At 47.3% G+C, this 27,195-nt stretch overlaps 1 protein-coding gene across 2 annotated transcripts in view; it reads left to right on the forward strand.

Moving 5' to 3' along the window:
- The first annotated feature begins 2,972 nt into the window (after positions 1-2,972).
- The window catches only part of LOC138521764 (E3 ubiquitin-protein ligase TRIM39-like), a 198,743-nt gene continuing 174,520 nt past the window's right edge, over positions 2,973-27,195 (forward strand). For both annotated transcript variants that reach the window (XM_069634830.1, XM_069634829.1), the window contains exon 1: positions 2,973-3,079. The gene's annotated coding sequence lies outside the window, so the exon portion shown is untranslated. The remainder of the gene's footprint in view (positions 3,080-27,195) is intronic.

The raw sequence follows: 27,195 nt of genomic DNA on the forward strand, positions 1-27,195 counted from the left end.
CAGGAGTATTCATTGGCTCCCTGTACAGCAGTGTATTTTGTTTAAAACCTTATGGGCCTCATTACGAGGAGGGTGGTAAGGGGTTAACGGTGCCGGTAAAGGTGCCGGAGCCTTTAACCCTGTACGGCCATATCACGAGGTCCCCTAGCGGGACCCGCTCTGGGTGTCTGGTTTTACCAGACGTCCTTTGCGGGTCCCGCAAGGGGACCAGCATGCTAACAACGGGCTTGTCATTAACGGGCCCGTTGTTAGCATGCTCCCCATTCCCATTGAGCCCTATGGGGCTCAAATGGGAATGGGGATACATTTTTACCGGGTCCAAGAAAAGGGCAATTACTGGGTCCGGCTAGGTTAGCATGACCCGGTAATTGCCCTTTTCATGGACCCGGTAAAAATTAATTTCTGGCGGGAGCCGTGCACTTAATAAGGGCACAGCTACCGCCAGGGTCCTAATGCGGTCCTATGTCTTGTTTTTAAATGCATTAATGGTTTGGCGCCAGCCTACCTTTCAGCCAAAATGGTTCCCTATCAATCAGGTCGACCGCTGAGGTCTTGGGAGGGGCGCCTACTCGTGGGTCCATCCTCTAAATCAGTTCACAATGGGAACAGATGTTTTTCACGCAAGGCTCTGCAGATTTGGAATAACCTTCCATTTGAATTAAGGAGAGTGGAATCACTGGAGGTGTGTAGGAAGAAGCTTAAAAACCACCCTTTTTCAGTGATCTGGTTCACTACTGCTGACTGTACATCATCAAATACCAACTGCGCCCAGATGCATCTTTTTGCTTGGATCCTTGGATATGCGCTCTATAAATGCCATTTCCATTAAATTTGATTGCATACAGACGACACTTACACGGGTCCCGAAATAATCGCACATGGAGGTTTTAAACTGTCAATAAAAACACTTCAAGAAAAAGCACAGGGTGACTATTATACATCAATCCACCAGTAAAATTAATGTAAAAGTTTTTGGCAGCACCATTACCTCTATTCTATTTTACGGGATGGAAATGTGGGGGACTACACTAAAAAAAGAGTATGCTAGAAATGGGACAAATATCCCATCGCGATTCTGCACCTCCAGCTCTACAGCAGGTACTTGGTGTGCATAGAAACTGGCCAAACACATGGGTGCAAGCAAACCAGAACTGGGGAGATTTCCCCTGAGGCTGAACATCTAAAAGCACATTTTAACATTCTGGTGCCATATCAAGAGCAGTGACCCAAACTCCCAGCGCAACAAGACAAAACAGCAAAACCCTTGCAACAATCCTTTGATCAATTTATTACAGAATTGTGGTCTTTTTGCAGCAGTGCTGCTCAGTTGGACAGACTAGGAGACTAAAGACAAGGGGAGAAATTGGCTAGGGGCTTAGGACGCAGCCCTAAGAAGCAATACATGATCTGCTGGAGAGCAGAAGTAGGACAGTACAACAAGCTCTAATGCTACAGGTCACTGGAGCAAAACTTTAAACTTCCAGATTACCTACTTTGAGTAAAAAACCCAATGCACAGGCAAACACACGCTTACTAAATACAGACTGAGTTACCACTACATTGAAATAGAGACTTGTTGACTCTGCTCAAACACAAAACTCATAGAGGACAGAATCGGTCAACAAGTTGAAGTAGAAAATGAGGGACACTGTCTCCTACAATGTCCTGCACACAAAGACATTTACTTATTCCCCCACGTTTTGCAGAAAGAGGTAATGCCTGCAAATAAAACTGAACAAGAACAGCTCTGCATCATTTTCTGGACAGCCACCAGAATTAGAAGAGAGAACAGCAAAATAAGCACCAGAATTAGAAGAGAGAACAGCAAAATATTGAACGACCACCAGAATTAGAAGAGAGAACAGCACAATATCAGACAACCAGCAGAATTAGAAGGGAGAACAGCACAATAATGAACGATCACCAGAATTAGAAGAGTGAACAAAAACATATCAAACAACCACCATAATTAGATATCAGATAACCACCAGAATTAGAAGGGAGAATAGCAAAATAGCAGACAACCACCTCAATTACAAGAGAGAACAGCAACATATCAGATAACCATCAAAATTAGAAGGGAGAACAGCAACATATTGAACCACCAGCATTAGAGGAGAGAATGGAAAAATATCAAACAACCACCTGAAGTAGAAAAGAGAATAGTAACATATCGAACAACCACCAGAATTAGAAGAGAGAACAGCTAAATATTGAACAACCACCAGAATTAGAAGGGAGAACAGCACAATAATGAACGATCACCAGAATTAGAAGAGTGAACAAAAACATATCAAACAACCACCATAATTAGATATTAGATAACCACCAGAATTAGAAGGGAGAGTAGAAAAATAGCAGACAACCACCTCAATTAGAAGAGAGAACAGAAACATATCAGATAACCATCAAAATTAGAAGGGAGAACAGCAACAGATTGAACCACCAGCATTAGAAGAGAGAACGGAAAAATATCAAACAACCACCTGAAGTAGAAGAGAGTACAGCAACATATCGAACAACCGCCAGAATTAGAAGAGAGAAAAGCTAAATATGCCTGGACATGTCCCCAAAGAAGACAACGTGCATACACCAATGAAGGACTTAAGAAAGAAAACTGAAAACGAAAAAGATTGCACTGAAGAGAATGTAACCTTTGTGTGCTATATATTTACTTTGGAATATATCTGTCTAACTGGCCATGCCAATAAAGTACCTTGTACTGAACTCAAGGAGAGGGGCAGGGGCTTGAGGAACGAAGAGTAGCAAAGTGTAAGAGAGGGAGAGCCGGTGCCAGCGGGAGTGGCAGGCCTCACAGGAGAGACGTGCCCTGCACATGTCCATAGAAGGATGTGGAAGGGTGGGGGAGCGCGCGCCGCCTGAGGTGAAAGGGAGGACAGAGGAGCAGTAGAAGAGAGGGGCCAGAGTAGGGGTGGCCGTGGTGCTAGGGGCGGGGAGTATCCGCTTCCTGATCCCACTCTCAGAACACTGAGAAGTTCCTGGGTTCGGGGGTGAATACAAGGGGTACACTCCTCAGCCGTCACACTCCCAGCAGCGCAGAGGATCCAGATAGTTGCAAGTAAGGTCCGTTAATTTAGTATCAAAGGGCAGTGACACGAGTTATTTTACGTTTCTTTAATATTCCCTTCATAGTGGAGTGTTCCCACCTAACAACTTTCACTTTCGGTTTAGTCGGATATTCCAAACCGATGGTGTCGTTCGTTGTGCTAATGCACTTGCTGCAGAGGCCGGTGTGTACCCTGCAAGACACACTTTCATGTTGTACTAGTATTGTTCTTGCTTTATTATAAAGTTAACTCATGGTGATAATGCACCAGCCCCGAAATGTGTTGTACCGTATGAGGCAGGGTTTGTGAGGCGTCAGTTGCTGGGATCAGTCGATCACAGGTGCATTTCCCTCTAAGGTAGTTATGCAAGGAATTGATCCCACAGCAGACACCACAGTCCAGTTCCAGTGAGATAACGCCCTGCGGATACTTGCCAACCTTCTGTGGGCAAAAAAGATGTAGGATTTTTCAAGTTTCAAAAATAATAATTCGCAAAACAATGACATCACAGGAAAATACAAAACATACATTGTAGGCACCATTGAAGCATTCTAAAATACACAACTCATCAAACAGCACAACATGGAAAGATGTTCAAATGTTAAAAATGTATAATTATGAATGGTAACTTAACACCAAATTCAATTACCTAACTTCACAGAAGGTAATCACACAGAGCTGGTAGGCAACCTTTGCTACTGCTCTGTAGCAGCAACCTGGGCAATACATATGTATTCCTGCAGTGCAAGCTGAATACGGAACGACATAGAGACTGATACCCCCCTGAGTCTGATTGGCAGATTCTGTGTGGTTGTGTTATGCTCTGCCACTTGTCTTCACTTGAGGTTCACTTATGGGTTGTCTGGGCAAAAGTGCAGGACAGAGTCATGCAGCTGTCAGGTCAGTGGATTGGTCTGAGCCCAATCAAAGTAATCACCTACGAGCCCACTACACAGACAAATTAATGTGTTGCATGCTTTGTGCTGCAGCCTGCCTTAAAGTCACATAAATTACCTGCCACTGTAAAAAGCAGTAGGATCTGTCACCCAAATCAATAGGCGGTAGGACTGCTTAAAAAGCAGTAGCCTACGGCCTAAGTCTGTAGGGTTGGCAAGTATGCCTGCGCAATCACGAAGATTGCAGAGATAGGTTGGGAGCATTATATTATAAATTATAAAACAAGGACTTTTGTTATTTCTAGTGGCTAAAAAGAGTGTGATAGCAGCAGCACCAGATCCGGTAGCAGGTATGAAACAAGCAACAGCAAAGCATATCGTTTTTTGCCAAAGCACAGGCATCATGTGGGTATTATACACAGGTACTCTCCCATTTGCCGGCTGTTGCCATTTTATAGCGAGGTACTACCATTAGTTGCCGTTCATTGCCACGTGTGGTTTGTGGGAAGGCTTGAATTTTGTGGAGGAAATGAGGCCGATATCCTTCACTCTATCAGTTTCTTTTCGAACCACATCAGTGAACTGTGTGATAAAGTCATATAAATCTTGTTTGTGGTTATTGCTGAGGACAGATTTTGTCCTTATTGCTTTCTGTGTCTTCTGCTAAATGATAGTATAATATTATCACTGGGACTGTGAAGGGCCAATTCAAATTCACTCCTGTTACTGAAGACCGGGTCCAAGCTACAATTGCCGTTTTTAAACCATCCAACTGCAAAGGCGACAGCTTCCCTGCCAGATTAGTTCAACTCTGCGCTCCCGCCTTAGCTCCCATTATCACCAAGTTCATCAACGCTTCTTTCTTCACTAATTGTGCCCCCCCCCACCGCCCCATCACCACTGTCCCTTTCTTACTAAAAATAGTGGACAGAATTGCGTACACTCAAATTGAAGACTGACTGGAAAGCTACCAATTACTCAGAGCCAGACAATAGGGCTTCCGACCTAAACACAGCACTGAAACAGCCATCCAAGACTTAAAAATACAGATGGAAAGGAATACGAGACACCGGGAACATGGGCATCCTCCTTCTCCTAGACCTGTCAGCGGCGTTTGATGTGGTTGAACACGACAAACTCTGTGCAACCCGATCAGAAAACTTCAAATGTTCCTTGTCGCCACCCGCTGGATTAAATCCTTCTTATCGGACTGCACTTCTAGAGTCTCCATTGGTAAAGATGCCGCCGACCCCATCCCAATATCCCCAGGGGTGCAGCAAAGTTCCTGCCTCTCTCCCATCCTCTACAACACCTACACTAAACTCCTCTTTGCAGCCTTAGACCCTTGGATTCATCTATACCCATTTCGCTGATGACACTCAGATTCTGAACCCCATCACAGGAGATCATAAACAAGACTCGACCACTATCAACGTAATCTATGCCATTAATCAAATGGCATTCAACAGTCTCTGCCTAAATTATGAAAAAACAGAGATCCTCATCATAAGCACCCCCGCCCGCCTGAAATCTCTACACTCTGACTACTCTGTCATTATCATCAACGGGACGTCTATCTTAGTCCTTAAACAGGTAAAAACCGTGGGTGTCCATTTAGATGCCAACCTATCCATGGTCAAACAAATCAATGTCCTATCGTCCTCTACGGCCTACACTTCTAAACTGATTTCACTCAGTGGAAAATTCCTCACCCCACAAAACTGCCTCACCCTAGCCCGAGCCCTAATATTATCAAAGTTAGACTACTGCAACATCCTATTACTAGGAATCACAACAACAAACCTGGCCAAATTACAACTATTGCAGAACAAAGCCGTTCGAGCAGCCTTTGGCCTTAAAAGAAACCAACACATCTCCAACACTAGAAAAGAAGTACACTGGCTCTCCATCCAAGAAAGAATAATTTTTAAGACCCTGACCACAGTACACAAATGCATCTCCAACGAGGCCCCTTCTTAACTGAACAGCTGCGTAACCCAAATAAAACAGACAAGATCTCTAAGATCCGGATCCAGCACGCACCTGTATGTTCCCAGATTCAACAGTAAAAGGGCAGGTGAGACCAGCTTCCCCATAGTAGCTCCACAGTTCTGGAATTCCCTCCGAGCCTACACCAGAAACAAACCTTCCCACCAGCGATTCAAGAGACTGATCAAGACCTGGCTCTTCGATCAATACAACTAGGCCAACACTAGCTCTATTTTGACAGTATGGTCTGACTCCCCATTGTCTTCCTCCTTGCCTGTGATTATTCCTGTTGGGAATCTCACCTCAGTCCTGTAACATTGCCTATAACTGTGATTATACCTATCTCGAAATGTACTTCAATTGTGTAAACATGTACTGCAACTAACTAAGCTTCAATGTAACCTACGCCGTGGTACCTCCGGGCTTAACAAATGACAAATAAATAAATAAAAATAAGGATTTTCCTTCCATTCCTTCAACACGTTTATGTGATAAACCTGGGTTTTAAAACGGCGGTCTGGTTGTGAGATCTTATAATTACAAGGACCCTCTTGTTCTAGTACCTTCTATGGGCCATGCCATCTGGACACCAGCGTTTATTCAGAAGTAGGTAATAGTACTAACACCTTTTGACCTATGGAAAAGGACCTCAACAAAACCTTTTTATCATAAGAGGTCTTTTGTTGTTCCTGTGCTTTAATCACATGAGGCTGCGATCTAACAGCTGTCATATGTTCTTTCAATCTATTTGCAGTTTGGGAGACTGGAATTGGGGCCTCCTATCGCTTCCCATGTTTCTCTCAACAAATCTAGGACATCCTGCGGTTGTCTTCCATAAAGGAATTCAAACAGGGAAAATCCTGCTAAGGCTTGAGGGATTTTACAGACTCCAAACAATGCCCAGGGGTTCAGTTGATCCCAGTTCTTACCATCCTGCTCAACTAACTATCGCAGTGTGATTTTGAGGGTCTTATTGAATCATTCCACAAGACCATCGGCTCTGGGGATGGTTGTCATGCCCTGGAACAAATGGCAGCTCTGGGACCGCTGGAAAGGGGGCTGCCATTAGATGTGCCAGCACGTTTTTCGCATTACGTGCCTTGCCAGTCTAGTTGTTTGTCTTCGCGTCCGTTCCGGAAGTATTTAGCCAATCTCTTCCGGGTTAAGGACGCGTTGCAGCTTTAGGCTTCCCTGTGTTGTCACGCCCCAAGTGTTTTCCCTTGCAGATTTCACCCGCTATTCCTGTCTTCTGCTGCCTTCTTGTGTTACCTTCGCCGCTTACCTCCTGTCCTCAGCTCTTGCCTGCCGTTCTGGCTCCTCCTTCTCTTTCAGTCCGCCTGGCTTCCTGTTGTCTTTACTGGCCCTTCTCTTTGCTCTACAAGTACCTGTACACCTCTGCTTCCTTCAGATTACTTCTGGTGCTCTTGATTGTTGCATCATTTCCCGATACCTTCCATTTAGTGCTCAACTTGCCATAGGAGCCTTCGAACCTACCTGCCTTCCGTCGGTTCGATCAACAGCTGTCATCCATCCTTGTGGTTGGGGTTTTTATGCCTCAGGCTTTTTCCCCATTACTGACAGTCACGGGGAATCGAACACAGCCCACTATCCTAGTGGCACTGTGGCGTCCTTCCGTGGCCGTCCTTCCATTCTCAAAAAAAAGGAGAAACTGACCCTGAGAGGAAAGAAGAAGAGAGACCCCAAGCCAAAGGGTAAAGGTGAGGAGGAAGGGGAAGGAAGGGAGACAGAGTTTTCATCAGAGGAAGAGGACATTACTGAACCGTGTGATAGATTGCAACGCCTAGAATCTAACATGGCCACACCACAACAACTCCAAGAACTAGTAGCAGCGGTCCAAAATCTGAATTTGGAGGTTCAGAATTTGAAGAGCTCCAATGCTACCTTGCAACAGAAAATGACTGAGAGGGAACAATCCTCTACAGATCTTCCTCCACTACCATTGGTCTCAGGGAAATTTGAGGATCACTCAAAAAGGTTAAAGAGTTTTTGGATGCCTGTAATCTACATTTTGCCTTTCGGACACATACCTTTTCCTCAGACCATGCCAAGGTGGGTTTTATGATAACCCATATGACTGGTAACGCCCTAAATTGGGCCACTACTTTGGTGAATCAAACAGATCCGGTCCTCCAAGATTACAGAGCCTTCAAGACACTTCTTCAGCAGACGTTCTTGAGAACCGAAAGTACTTACATCGCTTCAGAAGATCTCTTGGATATCAGGCAAGGAAACACCAACCTACTATCCTATATTACATCCTTCAAGCAAGTTGCCTCAGAGGCAGGATGGCAAGAACAGGCACAATATGCCATTTTTCGCAGAGGCTTAAGAGAAGATCTTAAGGACGAACTTGCTCGCTTTGCCCGACCTCAGACATTTGCAGACCTACTTACAGATGTACTCCGCATAGACGTCCGCCTAAATGAACGTCGCTCAGAGAGAAGGAATAACAAGAATTTACAGTCTTTCCCAGAAGCACTTCCCCCAGCTTCCTCACCCATTGCACGACAGCCTAGAGAGGAACCAATGCAGATCGGGACTACTCGAGCCCCTCTAACTCCTGAAGAGCGTAAGAGACGAAGGGAAGGCAGTTTGTGCATGTACCGTGGGTCCTCCACTCATTTGTTAAGAGACTTTCCAGACGTTCCTCCTAGATAGTCGATAAACGATCACCCTCGGTAAGTGTAAGGACTAAATTCCGAGGGGCTGAATCAAGTCCTTATGCCACCCTTTCTGTGACGTCCTCCTTAACATCCGAAGACTCACGACTTATGGTTATTGTTGTGTCTCTGAGGATAGGGGACTCTGACATCCGGACTCAAGCTCTATTGGATTGTGGAACCGCTGGGAACTTCATAGACACGCAGTGGGCTGAGAAGATGCGATTACCCCGCGTTGCCAAGACTGAAGACTAGAAGGTCAAAGGGGTATACGGGGAACCCTTAAGTTCTGGTCTCATAACCCATACCACCGAAGAACTCTCTACGAACATCCACCAGCATTCGGAAAGGATCGTGTTCGACATCATCCGTGCGGCTCATTTCCCTCTTATACTTGGCATCGGGTGGTTACGAAGGCATAACCCTACCATCAATTGGACCAAGAATATCCTCAGCTTTCATTCTGCATGTTGTAAGGATACATGTCTTCCCGAACCCCATTTTGAGAGCATAAAGGCAGTATGCAGTTCAGAATCAAGTGCCATACACTGTCTGCCAAACTTTCTTAGGGACTACTCGGAAGTAGTCACGGAAAAGATTCCACTTGAGCTACCACCTCACCGGGCAGAAGACTGCTGTATTGAACTCACCCCTGGAGCATTAGTACCCTTTGGTCGTATGTATCCTCTGTCACTGGAAGAAAAGAGATACCTTAGAGAGTATCTGGATAAGAATCTCTCCAACAAATTGATCCAACCATCTAAATCCCCGGCAGGAGCATCCTTGTTCTTCATCCCCAAAAGGGGGTCTCAGGAATTACGACCCTGTATCGATTATAGGGGTCTGAACAAGGTGACCATAAAAGATCGTTACCCAATGCCGCTGATATCTGAAATCATAAAAGCTGTTCAAGGGGCTACGATCTTTACTAAGTTGGACTTATGGAATGCCTACCATCTGCTCCGTATTGCCAAGGGTGACGAATGGAAGATGGCTTTCCGTACTCCATTCGGACTATATGAATACCAAGTAATGCCCTTTGGGCTAGTCAATGCTCCTTCAATCTTTCAACAATTTATGGATCGTCTCTTCCCAGATTTACTATGTCAGACCACCATAATCTAGCTAGATGATATCTTAGTTTTCTCACAAACTCAAGAAGATCATGAGGAACATGTCAGAGAAGTCTTTCGAAGACTACAAGCAAATCATCTCTCCGTCAAACTTAACAAATGTGTTTTTTCTGCAACATCCATCCCTTACTTGGGCTTTATCTTATCAGAGGTTGGTATCTCTATGGACCCCCAGAAGGTTTCCTCCATCTTGGAATGGCCTTCTCCCAAGACGGTCAAAGAAGTTCAGAAATGTCTCGGACTTGCTAATTTCTATCGAAAGTTTATCCCGAACTTCTCTCAGCAGGTTTTGCCCATAACCACTCTTCTGAAGAAGTCCTCATTCCCCTTTTGTTGGTCTCAGGATGCTAAAGACAGCTTTTGTAATCTTAAACAGTCTTTTTGTTCAGCACCAATTATACAACAACCAGATCAAAGTCTTCCGATCCTCTTAGAGACTGACGCATCCTCCGCGGCTGTAGGAGCAGTTCTACTACAGCACCATCAAGATAAGGAACACCCCATATCCTATTTTTCCAGGACACTTACCATTAGTCAAAAGAATTATTCCATCATTGAGTGAGAGCTTTTGGCTATGAAGCTAGCTTGTCTGGAGTGGCGCCATCTACTCCGGGGGGAGAACATCCTTTTACCATCCGTACAGATTACAAGAATCTACAGGTCCTGAGACAGTTTGAGTGTTATAACACACGTCAGGCCAGATGGGCCCATTTCTTCGCTCAGTTTGACTTCAACATCTCGTACATACCAGGTCCTCAAAATCTCTTGGCCGACGCCCTTTCTCGGCGCAGCGACTACGTATCAGACGCCAAATCTACTAAAGAACTCATGTTTCCCCAATCTGAGAAGATCTGTATACTCTCCACCTTTTTGCAGCAAGTCAGAGAAGCCTCAGGAGGATCGTTTGAGGTCGAAAGACACCCCAAGAATATACATTACGATGTCACTGATGGCCTCTATACCGTAGATGGGAAGCTGTACCTACCTACACAATCGTTAAGGAAGGTTGCGTTCTTTTGGTGTCACGATTCGAAGATTGCTGGACACAGAGGACTCAAGAGTACGTTGGATTTTCTCCAACGATATTTCTATTGGCCTACTATGAACAAAGATACCACCCAATATGTTCGGACTTGTTCCATCTGTCTTCATAGCAAGAACCTCACACAAAGACCTTTGTGTCTGCTAGAGCCCAGCCCTGTACCATCCGGCCCTTGGAAGACCAAATCCACTGATTTCATAGTGGACCTACCGAAGTCCCAAGGATTTACTTGCATCATGGTGACGGTAGACTCCTTGTCGAAATTGGCACACTTTTCTCCTTTGCCAGGAATACCCACGTCTACCGAGATGGCAGAGGTATTCCTAAAAGATGTGTTCCGTCTCCATGGAATCCCTACTAAGATTATTTCTGACAGGGGCTCCCATTATACCTCTCACTTCTGGAAGGCCTTCTGTGAGAAATTCAAATATAGCCCTGTCATCCGGCTTCCACCCCCAATCTAATCGGCAAACCAAACGTTTGAACGGAACCCTTGAAAAAAAGTACCTCTGTTGTTTCATCAACGCACAGCAAGACAACTGGGTGGCACTTCTACCTACTGCCGAATTCTCCTACAATAACACCATCCACTCAGCCCTAGGTTTGAGTCCATTTTACTGTACTTATGGCTATCAACCTCATTCCATTCTGCCCATTTCTGGGTTGTCATCAAGTATTCCCGCTGTTGAATCTTCTTTGGCTCTAATTCATGAGGCCCAGGACAAGGCTAAGATAAGCCTTCAGGAAGCTGGCCACCGCAATAAGACTCAGGCCGACAAACATTGCAAACCTGTGTCGAGTTGGGAAGTCGGTTCCAAGGTCATGCTCTCCACCAAATACCTACCCAGATGGGTACGACCCTCTAAGTTATCCCCCCGTTACCTTGGTCCCCGTGAAACTCTACACAAGATTAACCCTGTGGCCTTCCGCCTCAAACTCCCGGAGGGATTACGGCGGGTACATCCTGTATTCCATTCATCCCAACTAAAACCGTTGCAGGCTGATCAATGGTCACGGACTTCGAAGAAGGTCTCTATACCTTTTGGATCCTCTGGTGAGGAATACGAAGTCGCCCAAATATGTGATTCCAGATACCATCGAGGAAGGTTGGAATACCTTGTACATTGGAAAGGATACCCTTGGTCAGAAAATTCCTGGGAGCCCATACATGCCCCATTGTTGGTACGCAGATTCCATCGGATTCACCCCGGTAAACCCAGGGGGGTACAATTTCGGAGGGGGCATTCTGTCATGCCCTGGAACAAATAGTGGGTCTGGGACCACTGGAAAGGGGGCCACCATTAGATGTGCCAGCACGTTTTTCGCATTACATGCCTTGCCAGTCTAGTTGTTTGTCTTCGCGTCCGTTCTGGAAGTATTTAGCCAATCTCTTCCGGGTTACGGACGCGTTGCAACTTTAGGCTTCCCTGTTTTGTCACGCTCTGAGTGTTTTCCCTTGTGGATTTCGCCCGCTATTCCTGTCTTCTGCTGCCTTCTTGTGTTACCCTTGCTTACCTCCTGTCTCTCAGCTCTTGCCCGCCGTTCTGGCTCCTCCTTCTCTTTCGGTCCGCCTGGTTTCCTGTTGTCTTTACTGGCCCTTCTCTTTGCTCTACAAGTACCTGCACACCTCTGCTTCCTTCAGATTGACTTCTGGTGCTCTTGATTGTTCCATCGTTTCCCGATACCTTCAATTTAGTGCTCAACTTGCCATCGGAGCCTTCGAACCTACCTGCCTTCCGTCAGTTCGATCAACAGCTGTCATCCATCCTTGTGGTTGGGGTTTTTTATGCCTCAGGCTTTTTCCCCATTACTGACAGTCATGGGGAATTGACCACAGCCCACTATCCTAGTGGCACTGTGGCGTCCTTCCGTGGCCGTCCTTACCTTCTAAAAAAAAAGGAGAAACCGACCCTGAGAGGAAAGAAGAAGAGAGACTCCAAGCCAAAGGGTAAAGGTGAGGAGGAAGGGGAAGGAAGGAAGACAGAGTTTTCATCAGAGGAAGAGGACGTTACTGAACCATGTGATAATGGTATACAGATGTTCTGAGGGTGGTGATGTGTAACAGTTCTTTAACTTCCCCCAGAAGCTTGCTCATGAAAGTAGAGCCCTGGTCAGTCAATATCTCCTTTGGGAACCCTACTCAGGAGAAGAAAGGGAGCAGGTGTTTCAGGATTTGTTGTGTTGGCTCTCAGAGGAAAAGCCTTGGGATAGTGTGTGGTGTAATCTACAATCACCAGAATGTATTTGATCCCCAGTTTGGAAGTTTCCAGGGTCCCACAATGTCCATACCAATCCGGCAAAATGGAACCCCAATTATTGGCAATGGATTTAAGGAAGCTGCTTGTGGTATATGTGTGCTAGTTTTCTGGCAGATGACACATGCTTAAATTAAGTTTTTAATGTCAGCGTGAATTCAGGGCCAGTAAAATGTATTCGCTATTTGTGTTTGAGTTTTGGATTGCCCCAGATGGCCTCCCGTCAGATGTGAATGGGCTATTTCTAGGACAACCTGTTTGTGACTTTTAGGGACCACCAACTATGTTTATGCCATGCCCTCTGCAGTGGTGTCTCCTCTATAAAGAAGCCCATGTTTCAAAAAGAAAAAAGGTCCCCCTTTCTCACGGCCATCAGGCTCCGATACTACTTTTGGCCAACAAGGGGTTGTTTCTTTGGGCAAAGGCTAAGTCGGGAAAGTAGCTCAGGCTCATCCTCTAGGCTTTCTGGGTTCAGAGTTGGGAGGGCCGTCAGATGTCCCATCAGCCTCCCCAAAGCCACATGTTCCTCTGTCTGTGCTTTCCTTCCCAGATTTTTCCTTAAGCCTAGAGAACACTGCTTTCTCAAGCATCCCTTTGATGAATTTGGAATGGGTCCTTTCCGTGATTTTGTAGCAATACCTTAACATCACCTCTAAAGTCTGAGTCTATTTCTCCCGCTAATACATCAATTCCAAATCTCCATGCTAGTCCTGACTTGGGTGCCAGACTACTGTATGTATCAGGGGGTGGAATTAGTATCAAATCAGTGGGTATCAATCTTCTTTCACCTGGAAGAATTGTCTCATCTCTACTACTACAGATATCAAACCAATAGAGTCCTTGGTAGCTACTGAGGGCTTTGATGCTCGGCAACTTAGCTTTTAAAATTTTAGGGTCCCGGGAGCAGGCATCCAGATACTTGGGAAAAACCCAGCAGCCCCGGCTAGGGGCTATCTGGGTACAGTCCTGGTGCTGTAGGCGCCAGGCTCATAGAAGGGGTCAGTCCTAGCACCATAGGCGCCAAGCTCATTTGCTTTCACTTACCTCATGCAGACCATGCTGCTCAGCATTCAAGCCAATGTGAAGTCTGAAGGGGGACTACTTTATGTCAGGGACTATTTTCTTACTCGGGTGTGGTCTTGGGAACTTCTTACCTGGGACTGCTTTGAAGGCTATTTAAACCACGCCCGAAGAGCAGCTCACGCTTCGCATTATTCTGCATCCTGCAGCGTAACGCTCAACGTGCCTGCAAGCCAGCATCCAATCTTCTGCCACGCCCGCCTCGAGTCTGGAGCTCCTAGAGAAAAGGGAGAAAGAAGGAAAAAGGTTAGAACAAGAACAATACCTTTTCCTCACCTGATTCTGGATCCATCGCGCCTTCGAAAAGGAAGAAATACATTATTTGATGCGCGTCGCATCGCCTGCTGCAGCGCCGCGCTATACTCACCAGCCTTCGCAGCACCTCCACGATCCACCTCTGTCTTCTTCATTTCTTCGCCAAACTCCGGCACCTAAGAGGAATAAAGAACAACAAGGTGAGCCGAGAGAATAATAAGGCAATATTAGTCACTACAATAGACTTACCTGATTTTACCGCCGGAGGCATTCTTCATCTCCACGGGCCGGCGTAGTCTCCTTTCATCTTCGCCGAACTCCGGCATCTAAGGGGAACAAAAGGACAGCCAGGTGAGCTGAAAGAACAAACCAAGGGAATCTCCTTCACCATAATAGACTTACCTGATTTTACCGCCAGAGGTATTATTCCTCAAAACACCATAATTCTCACTCAGCACCTGTAATAAGTGAGAAAGCAACAGGTGTCATTTACCGGACAGTGTTGGATACTACAGACTCTTACCTGAACTTTACCAGCCGCACGAGACAATCTTCTCTACGGTCAAGCTGCAAGGAATCGGACAAGACTGAAAGTCAGATATTTTGAACTCTTACGAACTATATCTTCGCCGAACTCCGGCATCTAAGGGGAACAAAAAGGACAGCCAGGTGAGCCGAAAGAACAAACCAAGGGAATCTCCTTCACCATAATAGACTTACCTGATTTCACCGCCAGAGGTATTATTCCTCAAAACACCATAATTCTCACTCAGCACCTGTAATAAGGGAGAAAACAACAGATTACATACAGGTGTCATTTACCAGACAGTGTTAGACACTACAGACTCTTACCTGAACTTTACCAGCCGCACAAGACAATCTTCTCTAGGGTCAAGCTGCAAGCTGCAAGGAATCGGACAAGAGTGAAAGTCAGACATTTTGAACTCTTACGAACTATATACTTACGGCTCCTCGCCAGGAACCTCAGTGTCAATATTGCTCTGGAACTCTCCAATTCCTTCGGACTAGTGAAGTAACTGGTTATCCACATGCCCCTACATTCTACGCAGGATGGAGAGCTCATCCTTTAAAAACCTAAGGTGAGAATATAAAAAGAGACATCGGAGGTGATTAGAGGGGAGAACAGCGGGGGGGATTACAGGTGGCTAATTCCCTTTCTCCACTTTCAGGAGAATACTTCTTCGGGTCAAGCAGGCGAGATTAGGTGGGCCAGTACAGTCTGTCATCTCTGCACTACGTGTCACGTGGGTGGAAACCGCAGCTGTCCAGTTCCGATCGACGCGACTGTGGGAGCCAGGTGAGCGTAACAATAGCTTGGTTCCTAAGAACCAAGCTATGCGGTCTAGTGTTTTGGGTGTGGCAGCCTAGGGACTACTTTACCTGGACTATTTTGTTGGGGCTATTTAAACTACACCCGAGCAAGACAACACGCTTCGCGTTACTTTGCAGCTTGCAGCGTGACGCTCACTGTGTCCAGCTATTCCCTCGCACCTCGGAGAAGCAGAACCTGCAAGGAGACAAAAGGAACATCATTAGCAGCATCATCTTACCTGCAGTCTTCATCTTTAAACACTCGAATCTGCACGCCTCCCGGACAGAACAACCTGAAAGAGGAAGATAGAGGCAACATTAAAGCAGTAGAGACATTTACAAATTACAAACTGTTCAAAGGTTTACCTGGCTGGTCACCTCTCGGCTGGCACCTCTCCGGACATTCCACTTGCGCTGAAGAACACCGTGACCTACAAGGAAGGAAAACACAGGTTAGCGAAGGCAAGACTTTGCAGCGTTGCGCATAGCGCTTACTTACCATATCATAGCACTCTTAATGCGCCATCATTTACCAGCGGGGCTCAACCAAGCCAGTTTGCGGCGCTGAAGCTACGCATACCCAAGGGAGAAAAAAAGAGACATTCTAATCAAAGAAAGGCATGCAGGATAGCAACAAAACTAAAGAACAGCAATAAGACCTACCTGAACAATATCAAACGGACCGGCGTCAGTGAAGTAACTGGACCACACTCGCCCATGAAAGACGCGCCCCTGCAAAGAAGGCAGGACGGAGAGCACACCTAATTCTATCACAAGGTGAGGAGAGGGCACCAGAGGGACTGAAATCATACGGGGTGGAGGGAGGATACTTACCCTAGTCGGTCATTCTTGAACACAGTCCTCCTGTATTTTCAGGCAGAACCTTCCCCGCAGACCACATCAGGGCAAAGCTGAGAAGCATACCAGCGAGTAACCGGGCTGGGTGGCGTCCCTGTGGATACCAGGTGAGCGTAACTGGCGGTCACGAAAATTAACCTTCCCCGGTGATTGCTCCCCTGCCTCCTATTACCAAGAGGAGAAACCTGACGTCTGTATCCCCATGACTCCCGGAGTGACAGTATCAACCCTGGGAGCAACTAATACCTTGCCATGTGAATACCATGATTTCCAGGATGTTTTCCAAAAGGACCAAGCCAATACATTGCCGCCGCACAGGCCCTATGACTGTCAGATCGACCTTGTTCCTGGTGCACAAATCCCTTGTGGCAGGATCTACGCTCTCACAGAACCAGAAAACCTTCATTTGAAATCCTATTTAGACTAGTACCTTGCAAACGGATTTATCTGTCCTTCGAAGTCCCCCGCAGCCCGTCCTTTGTTCTTCTTACCGAAAAGGAAGGAGACTTGAGAACCTGTATTGACTACCGCGCATTGAACCAGATCACTGTGAAGAACCGCTACCCCTTGCCACTTATCCCTGAGATGCTAGACCAAGTTAAAGATGCCCGGATATATATATATATATTTTTTAATTTCTTTATTGTTTTCTTTTACCAACAACAAAACACATAACATACAAACAACTTTAACATAAATGGCTTATTGGCACTTTGTACGGATCTTGCCCTTCCATTGTAGTTTCATAGTTTCCCCAGCGACCTTATCAGTTCAGTCGGGACCTCCCGTGGGGTCGAGCACCAGGTCTGGTACGCATAATGTTCTATTCTTGGGCTTCGTGCTTGGCCTTACTATTTCCACTATTTCACCTATGGATCCTCTGTTTCCGAGGGATCTTTGGAGTTTCCTTCCTCCGGGTGGCCAAAGAGGTCTTGTATTAGGGTGTTCCATGCAGTCAACTTGTGTGCAGTTTCACCTTCCCCTCTTATCACTGCTCTTGTCCACACCACTGTCTCTGCCTGCGTCCACTTCTGAAGGTCTTACCACCATGCCTCCACACGCGGGCCCTCCTTTGACTTCCATGTCATTGCTATCCTTCTCTTGGCCAATATACCTATCAAATCTTTCATCTTCGCCAGATGCGATTCATGCTTACCCCCTCTCGAGAAGAGGCCCAGTAGGTACTTTTCGGGATGTTCCGCCTGCATTTGAAGTCCGCTTCCCGCTATCTTGAGTCTGATCCCGTCCCAGAACTCTTGTATCACTGGGCAGGACCAGAACATGTGTACCATGTCCGCCTCTTCCGACGAGCGGCGGGGGCACCCGCTCTGGGCTCCTGTCTGCACTTTATTCATCTTATTGGGTGTGAGATACGCTCTGTGCGTTACATTTAGCTGCGCCTGCCTAAATCTTGCATTTCTGGATACCTTTTTTGGGTACCGTAGGGGGCTAGTCCATTCTTGATCGCTGAGGGGCCTCCTCAACTCCTCCTCCCAACGCTGCCTTGTGTGTTGTTCCTGTGGGTTTTTGGCCTTCAGTAGCTATTCATACAACCTGGAGGTTGTGTGTGTTCCCTCTGCAATGTCATACCATACGTCTAATGCCGTTTCCTCATCCTGGTCTTCCCAATCTGGCCATCTTCTCGAGATGTTTCTCAGCATGCCGGTATATAGGATGAATTGACCCATATGTATTTCATATTCATCTACCATTTCGTGGAAGTCCGCCCACCTTCCCTCCCTTCTCAGGTCTCCGATTTGTGGTACCCCTTTAGCCTCCCAGTGTGCTCGATATGTTGCTAGTGTATTTGTATTCCCTCCCAGGAGACCCGCTAGAGGGATTTGCGTTGACTGTGGATCCTTTACCCCTTGGAGTTTCCACACTCTTTTCCATAAGTCCACTGCAATGCTGAGCATGTTCGGCAGGATTCTGAGCCAGGGTCTGTCGAGCCATAGTATTTCCCTTAGGTAATACTGTTTCAGTGCAGGTTGGAAAATGCAAGTGTCTATTGTTTCGTCTTCCCCCAGCCATTTTACTGCAAATTGCAGTTGCCCCGCTAAATAGTACTTCTCGAAGTACGGTAGTCTGATACCCCCTTCTACGTAGTCCTTCTGCAGGGTCCTTATTGCAATCCTATTTCTCCCTCCCACCATAGGAATGAACGCGTTATTGTATTTTGTTTAGTGAAAAACGCCCTGGGTATGCTGTATGGGATGTTCGTGAGGAAGCATAATAGGCGGGGCAGCACCACCATTTTCAGGAGGGCTACTCTTCCCATCATTCCCAGTCGGAGTGTCCCCCAGAAAGTCATTGACCGCTGTGTTCTTTCTAGAGCGACAAGCGTGTTGGATGCATGGGTATTAGCGGTATCATGATGTATCCCTATAGCCAAATATTTGAAGGTGCGGGGCGCCCATGTCAGACCCAGGTCCGGCAGACAATGTGGGGGGACGTGTTTCAGACCTGCCAAGGGGAAGAGGATGGACTTCTCTTTATTAATTGCTATGCCCGAAAGCCTAGTGTATGCCCTGATCGCTTCTAGGAGGCAGGGTAGGTTAGTGGTTGGCTCACTTACGAATAGGAGCATATCATCCACGTATAGCGAGATTTGGTGGAGTACCCATCTATGTCCAGTCCGGTGTCTCTATATTCTGCTCTAAGGAATACCGCAAATGGCTCTAGAGCCAGAATATATAACATTGGCGATAGCGGGCACCCCTGCTTGGTTCCCCTACGTATCTTCCACTCCTTGGAAATGAATCGCCCAGTTTTCACCCTTGCTCTGGGTTCCTTGTATAGTAACCTGATCCATCAGAGGTACCCCTCCCTGATACCAAAGTGGGCGAGTACACCCATCAGCCATTCCCAACGCACAGAATCGAAAGTTTTGACTGCGTCCAAAGACAGTATTACGCTCTCGTCTTGCAGTCGATTTGTCTCATTTATCACGTGGTGAAGTCTGCAGAGGTTCCAGGACGTGTTCCTTCCCGGAACATAGCCCGTTTGGTCCGGGTGGATCAGCGTGGGTATTACCTGCTTTAAGCGGTTGGCTAGGACTGCCGTTAGTATTTTAGCGTCCTGATTAATAAGGGATATTGGCCTAGAGGAGGCGCATTTCCTAGGGGGCTTCCCTAGTTTGAGAATCGGGACAATTATTGATTCTGACAGGGTTGTCGGGAGACGTATGGTCTCATATGCGTCTTGGAATGTCTCTAACAGTTTCGGGGCAATGGCGCTCTTGTACGTCTTGTAGAACTCTCCCGGAAGCCCATCCGGGCCTGGGGTTTTGCCGGTGGGAAGTTCTGCGATTACCATCTCTATTTCTTCCACAGTGAGGGGGGCATCCAGTAGCAGAGCCTGTTCTTCCTCTAGCCTCGGCAACCCTATTTCTACCAGTGCATCTGTTACGTCCTCTGGGTCTATTTCCGGATTCGGGGCGTACAGTTGCTCATAGAAACGCGCAAACATTGCGTTAATGTGCCCTTGGTCCCTGATCTCTGTTCCGGTGTGGTCTTCTAGCACCGTTATGGGATCCTTTTTATTCTCCTGCTGGTAAGCCAGGCCAGGAGCCTACTAGGTTTATCCCCTTCCGCCTGTAACCGCAGTAGGTAATTCCCATAGTTTAGCCTCCCTAGTTTTTCCCAGAGCAACATACATTTAGTCTGCAGCTCTATCAGCTCTCCAGGTTCCTCCCCCTCTAGCCCCGCTCGTTGTTCTTTCAATTCGATCACCCTCTCGAGTTCATTCAACTCCCTAATGGCCGCTCCCGTCAATCCTCCTGTTTTGCCTATTGCCGCTCCCCTTATTACCACCTTGAATGCGTCCCATAACACGGCGCCACTCTCAACACTGCCCTCGTTTTGCTCAAAATAATCATCGATTACCTCCTGGAGATGTTCCTCAAACTCACCCTCTCTCAGGGCCTCTGCTCGAAGTCGCCACGTTGGGATAGGGGCTTTCCTATTGGTGTGTGCCCATATCGCCACTATTGGGGCACGATCAGAGAGTGTGCGTGCTTTAATGGTGATTCCCGTGATATCTTGTAGTGATTCACTGCCCACGAATATATAGTCTATACGTGTGAATGTTCCATGTGGTGCGCTGTAGTGTGTATAACCCCTCCCCTCCCCATGTACCTGCCTCCATACGTCTGCTAGCTGTAGCTGCTCCAGGATCCTATGCAGTTCTTTGGCTGGGGTCGCTGGCTTCTTGTATTTATTATTAGATCTGTCGAGGAGGGGATTCAAGATGCAGTTGAAGTCGCCGGACCAGATGAACGTAGCCTCCCTGTATTGCGCTAACTTGGGCGCTAGCTTTTTGAAGAAGTCTGAATATGTGTATATATAAGTTTGAATATGTGGCGCTGTATATCTGTCCTCCCCATTTCTTGTCCACCTTGGCCTGCCTGCCTCTTGTGAGGTGTGTCTCCTGTAACATTGCTATCTCGATTTTCATCCGGTTTAGCCAGGCATAAACCCTAAGTCACTTGACATACGCATTGAGTCCTCTCACATTCCAGGTGGCTATCGTCAGTTCATCTGGTCCCATGATCTTCTTTGTTTGCCTGGCTTCATTATCCCACTGCCATGTCCTTGCACCCTGCCCTTTAGTCTCCTCGTGCCCATCTCCCTCTGTGTCCTGGTTCTGGAGCTATGCCTCTTGATGCAGCCACTGCTGCTGTCACATGGTTCCTGTCCCATGTTACTCCGGTTGCTTATTGTCTGTATTATTCCAGTGTCCTTTACAATAGTCCTTCCATAGTTTGTGCCTTGTACTGCCCATTCACTCCATTCAACGTCCTTAACTTCAACAAAAACTGGAAAATTAACGCCCAGCCGCCCTCCCCCTGCTTGGGCTCTGCCGCTTCTCTCGTCATGCTCCTGTGAGGGGGGCAGACTTGCCGCAGCGTGATGCCTTAAAACTGACATCCAAACTAGTAGTTCATTCTTCCCGGGGGTGCCGCTTCTCTCAGCCAATACAGCTAAAGTGGGGCCGATTGCTCTTCCATGCTTACTACTAGCTTCTTTTAACTTACGTAATGCTTATTTTCTTTGTTCCAGGTTGCCTTTGTTACTCCTCATCGGGGTCTATTTCCAGGATTGCTAGCGTTTCTCTGCCTCAGTTGAGGGATGCCTTGTGAGTCCATCCAACTGTGGGCCTCTTCGGTGGAATCGAAAAAAATGTTTTGCCTTAGTGTATCACCTTGAGTTTAGCGGGGAACAGGAGCATGTATCTCACCCCCGCAGTCCTGAGGCGTTCTTTTGTTGGGCCGAACTGCGCCCGTTGCCTCTGTACCATGGCTGTATAGTCCGGATATATTGTGATCTTGGAAGAGTTCTTGATGATTCCCCCCCCCCTCCTTGAGAACGCTAGTATTTTCTCCCTGTCTTTGTAGTTCATGATCCTAGCAATCATCGCTCTCGGGGGGGCACCCGGCTTGGGTCTTCCGGTCAGGGCTCTGTTTGCCCTTTCTACCTCAAAGCCCTGGGATAGTACACCTACTCTGACCTCCTGGAGGAGCATGTTTTCAACGTACTCAGTGGGGTCTTTACCCTCCTCACCTTCCGGAATTCCAATTATGCGGATGTTGTTCCTCCGCGCTCTCCCCTCTGCGTCTTCCGCTCTCCTTTCCAGAACCTTAATTCTCTGTAGTACCTCCGACATCTGTGTCTGCGTTACAGCAGCCCCTGCCGTATTTTGCTGCACCTGCTGTTCCGTCGCCGTCACTCTCTCTGTTAGGTTCCTCGCGTCCTGGCGGAGAAGGCCCACATCTACCATTACTGTATCCAGTTTATTTTCTAGAGATTCTTTCAGGGCCCCAATTGATGTGTCCATTTTGTTTTCGAGCGATGCTTTCATGGAGGCGATTGCCTCCAGTATCGTGCCTTTGTTAGCGGCTTCCGCTGGGCATGAGGTGTCATCCGCGGCTGCTGCCTTGTCTGCTGACGGCGACAGTTTGTGTCCGGACGCCTTCGTAAAAGTCTCCATGCTTACTTGCTTGGTTTTCCCTTCTGCTTTCTTGTTCGGCATCGCGGGGGAACCGTCCTCTGCCTGTGTCGCCAGTACCAGTCTTGGCTCTGCCCCACGTGCCGTAGCCCCTGCTTCTTCCACCCCCCTGCTCCTCGGTGTTTACGGGTCTCTACTTGTAATAGGATTATTACACTCTTCCGGCAGGTATACACGTTAGGCCCTCGTTGCTCCTGGTGCTTTTTGCCGTCGGATGTCTCCTGTCGGGCGTCGCTTCGGGCTCAGGCCTTTCCCGTGCCTGCTGCGTATGTCGCCTCACCGTGCCAGGGGCCTCCCTGCTTCCGCGTCCCACTTCCACCGGTCGTGCCGATCTCCACGTCGTAGGGTTGACTCAAGCTCGGGTCTGCCCCGCACTGGTTTCTGCGTTATGCGCGGGATGTGTCCCTCTCGCTGATCGTATAGATCGTGTAGATTCACCGGCTCATTCTGTATTACGCGGCCGGGGTCCTCCCACAGCTCGCACGTCCGCCATTTTGATTTCGCGGGACGATTCCCCTCCGGCGGTGTATCTTCTTTTCCACCGCCCGTTTTCCTCCGGGGGCTTCGCCGGGTGGGCACCAGGTGTTCCGGTCTCTGTGGAGAAACTTTGGCGGTCTTCTGGAACCAATTTATGCTAGTTTTTATCGGATTTCGTCAGGATCGCTCTGGAGCTCCTCAGCAGCACATCTCACTACATCGGCCGCTAAGCCACGCCCCCAAAGATGCCCAGATTTATACCAAATTGGACCTTCGAGGAGCGTACCACCTGGTCCGAGTCAGAAAAGGAGATGAATGGAAAACCGCCTTCCGTACTAAGTATGGCTTGTTTGAATATCAAGTCATGCCCTTCGGGTTATGCAACGCTCCTGCGGCATTCCAGTATGTCATGAATGACGTCTTAAGGGAGTTAATTGATGTGTGCGCCTTAGTGTACATAGACGACATCTTAGTATACCTCGGAACAAGATCATGTCGGACACGTTCGTTCAGTCCTCACCAAGCTCTGTCAACATCGCTTGTTTGCAAAGCTTGAAAAATGCTTTTTTCACATCACCGAAGTAGAATTTCTTGGTTTTATCCTTACTCCAGGAGGCATCAGAATGGACATGCACAAGGTAGATGCCATTCTGAAATGGCCTTCACCGACGTCTCTGAAAGGGGTACAAAGCATACTGAGCTTTGCGAACTTCTACCGCCGGATCATCCCAGACTTCTCTCAGGTTGTGCACCCAATCACAGTACTATTACGAAAAACAATAAAAAGTTTGCTTGGACCGAAGAAGCAGAAGAAGCCTTTCAGGAACTTAAACAAAGGTTTACCTCCGCTCCAATCCTGCGTCATCCTCGCCCAGACCTCTTTTATGTTGTCGAAACTGATGCGTCCAGTCTCGCAATGGGGGCTGTGCTTTCACAGAGAGACCCGGAAACCGGCCAGCTACATCCTGTGGCCTTCTGGTCGAAAAAGTTCTCACCTCCAGAGATTAATTATGCCATCACGGACAAGGAACACCTGGCTACCAAATCCGCCTTTAAAGCCTGGAGGCACTACCTTCTGGGGGCCAGACACACCATTACAGTCATCACAGACCACCGAAATCTGCAATATCTCAAAACAGCCAAGGCCCAGTCCTCGCGCCAATTACGGTGGGCCCTTTTCTTCACCGAATATGATTATTGAATCACATTTCGACCAGGAGTCAGAAACGGAAATGCGGATGCCTTATCTCGCATGGGCATAGATGAAATAGTATATACAACTCCAGACCCAGTACCTATTATACCTGAAGACAAACTCTTGGGTATCACAACAGCCTTAACATAAGCAGAACTACGAAAAGAAATCCAACGGACAAGGAATCCTGATGCCTACCTCGCATGGCAAACTCAAGGAGAACAATATACCATCAAGGACCATCTACCCTTTTTTAGGGATCGCCTATATGTACCCAAGATGGAATTACAACAGCATATTATTTCAAACTATCACGATTCATTAATCGAAGGGCATCCTGGGATCGCCAAAACCCTAGCTAAGGTGAAAGAGAACTTTTGGTGGCCTATCTGGCGTAAGGACATCATTCAGTATATTCAGTCCTGCGGTGTCTGCGCACAAAATAAATCACAGAAACAAAAACCATCTGGTCTCCTACATTTGGACATTCCTCCAGTTCCATGGTACACTCTTTCCCTTGACTTCATCACTGATCTACCTCCAAGCCAAGGGTTCAACACCATCCTTTTAGTTGTGGACTTATTCTCGAAGATGGCCCATTTTATTCCTCTCAAAGGCCTCCCAGACGCAGCCACTTTAGCAAAAGTGTTCCTGGAGGGCGTGGTTAAGCTACATGGCTTCCCTTCGGTTCTGGTCTCTGATCGAGGCAGCCAGTTTGTTTGAAATTCTGGAAAAAATGTTGTGCAATGGCGCAGATCAACGTTCTGCTATCTACCAGTCACCATCCCCAAACGGACGGCCAACCGAGAGAACCAATCAGACACTCGAGCAATATTTACGGTGCATGCTGCACCACGAACAAAGGAATTGGAAAGACCTACCATGGATATCCGAATATGCATATAACAATTCTTTACATTCAAGCACGGGACAAACGCCCTTCTATACTATTTATGGCAGACATCCACGTACCTCTGAACTAGACCTTCCAGCCAGCTTGGAAATGCCAGCGGTAAAGACTTTACACACAACCATTACTCAGGCTTTCAAAAGGGCAAAGGAACACCTTATTCATGCCAAAGAAAAACAAAAGAGATTCGCCGACCAACACCGGAAAAAGGCCCCTGATTATCAAGTAGGAGACAAAGTTTGGTTAGCTGCTAAATTCGTACCCATCAAGGGAACCCGGACCTTTCATCCCAGATTCTTAGGACCCTATACCATTAAGGCAATTATCAACCCAGCAGCCGTGAAACTGGATTTACCACCTAATCTACACATCCACCCGGTATTCCACGTGTCCCTCCTGAAACCAATGCAACCCGCCACACTGATTGGGACACCACCTAAGCCCATACTTGTTGACGGAGAACCAGAATTCAATGTCAAAGATATCTTGGATTCTAAATACTCTAGGACCAAGCTATATTATCTCGTCGATGGAAAGGATTTGGACCACAAGATAGATCCTGGGAACCCAGTGAGAATATCCACGCACCACGTCTAATCAGGAAATTCCATCGGAACTTCCCAACCAAACCTGGGCCAGACAGAAGGAACACCATGGGAGGGGCCTTAGGGGGTAGTGCGGTCACGGCCCTCGCCAAAATCCCCTCTGGCAACCCATTGGCCAGGTGGAGTCAGGACTCGGGCCTCTAGAGCCTGGCATCCTCTTCAAAAGCCCTCATGGGGCCCGTCCTAGCACCGATGGCGCCAGGCTCATACACCGTGAAAAACAATGTGCTTGGGAACTACTTTATTGTATTGTCAGCCAACATGGAGGCATTTCAAATAAAAAGGGTCTTGAGGCCCTGTCCTCAAGACGGTATTTGTAGTTCATCAAGTCGCAGGGTTCCCTTCCCCAAGACTTCAACATAGCAAACAATGTGTTTTTCAATCTCTCTAAGTTCAACTTAACTCAGGGTCAACCTGACCCTCCTCCTGGTTTGCGTCACCAGCTCACTTGTAGTGCTCCTTCTTGGTTGGTTTCACAATGTAGGGCTCACTGGTCTAGGTGCTATTGTCAGACCACACTGTCCAACCTTCACAGGTCACAGAACCAGGACCCAGAGGCTCTTTAGCCCACACAGGTTCTGCATTTGCCTCTGTACTAATTCCTAGTAATTTAGTTCTGCTTTGTCGGCGTCTTGACCTTATGTGCAGTTTTATACTCTTCTGGCTTTTCCTAGTTAGCCTCCTGGTTCTGCCATAACGTATTACACAGCTTTTGTCAGTCTTTGGCCTTGCCACACTGCATACATTCATAAGATTCATTTTGTGGTGGTCTTATTCATGCCCCACCTTTAGTTGCACTCCTTCACACTTGCTCATTTCCCCATAGGTTGCTTATCTACGGGCATTTTCCGTTTTAGCTTTTATTTGCTATTTGCTCTGCCTGTAAAGTTGTATTTCAGATGAATATTCGGCTAATTTGAATTATTAGGTTTTCAGTCAATTCAGTATTTAATACGCATAGTTTAGCACTGTTTTAAACGCACATTCATTTCGGTATTCCATATGTATAGTTTAGCGCTGTTTTAAACTTCTATTCAGTTTGGTGTTCAAATATGTATTACTGATCTTGGGTTGAAGCTTTCATTCATATGACGCCTCATTATTAATGCGCAGCCCTGCCCCAGAGCGCCGCGGCTTCTGAGTGGCTTCCCACCAACACTCACCGCTCTTCGGCATCTTGCTCTGGCGGCTCTTGCTACTTCCTTTTGCTTCCCAGGCTGGCAGTCCAACCTCTGCGAGCCCAGCTCGCACGCCATTTGGAATTTGTCATACGCCAGCAACTTTGTTGCTTATGGGTGGACGCGTACAGTGTCCTCTCTCTCTTGCTTATTCCCAGCCCCAGCTGCGCAATCACTGTCACAGAGGCTCCCGCATCTCAGGGATGTCGGCTCCTCTTCAGGTCCTATCATGTCT

Source organism: Ambystoma mexicanum, chromosome 13 (assembly GCF_040938575.1).
Source record: "Ambystoma mexicanum isolate Mex_15411 chromosome 13, UKY_AmexF1_1, whole genome shotgun sequence".
Taxonomy (NCBI): Eukaryota; Metazoa; Chordata; class Amphibia; order Caudata; family Ambystomatidae; genus Ambystoma; species Ambystoma mexicanum.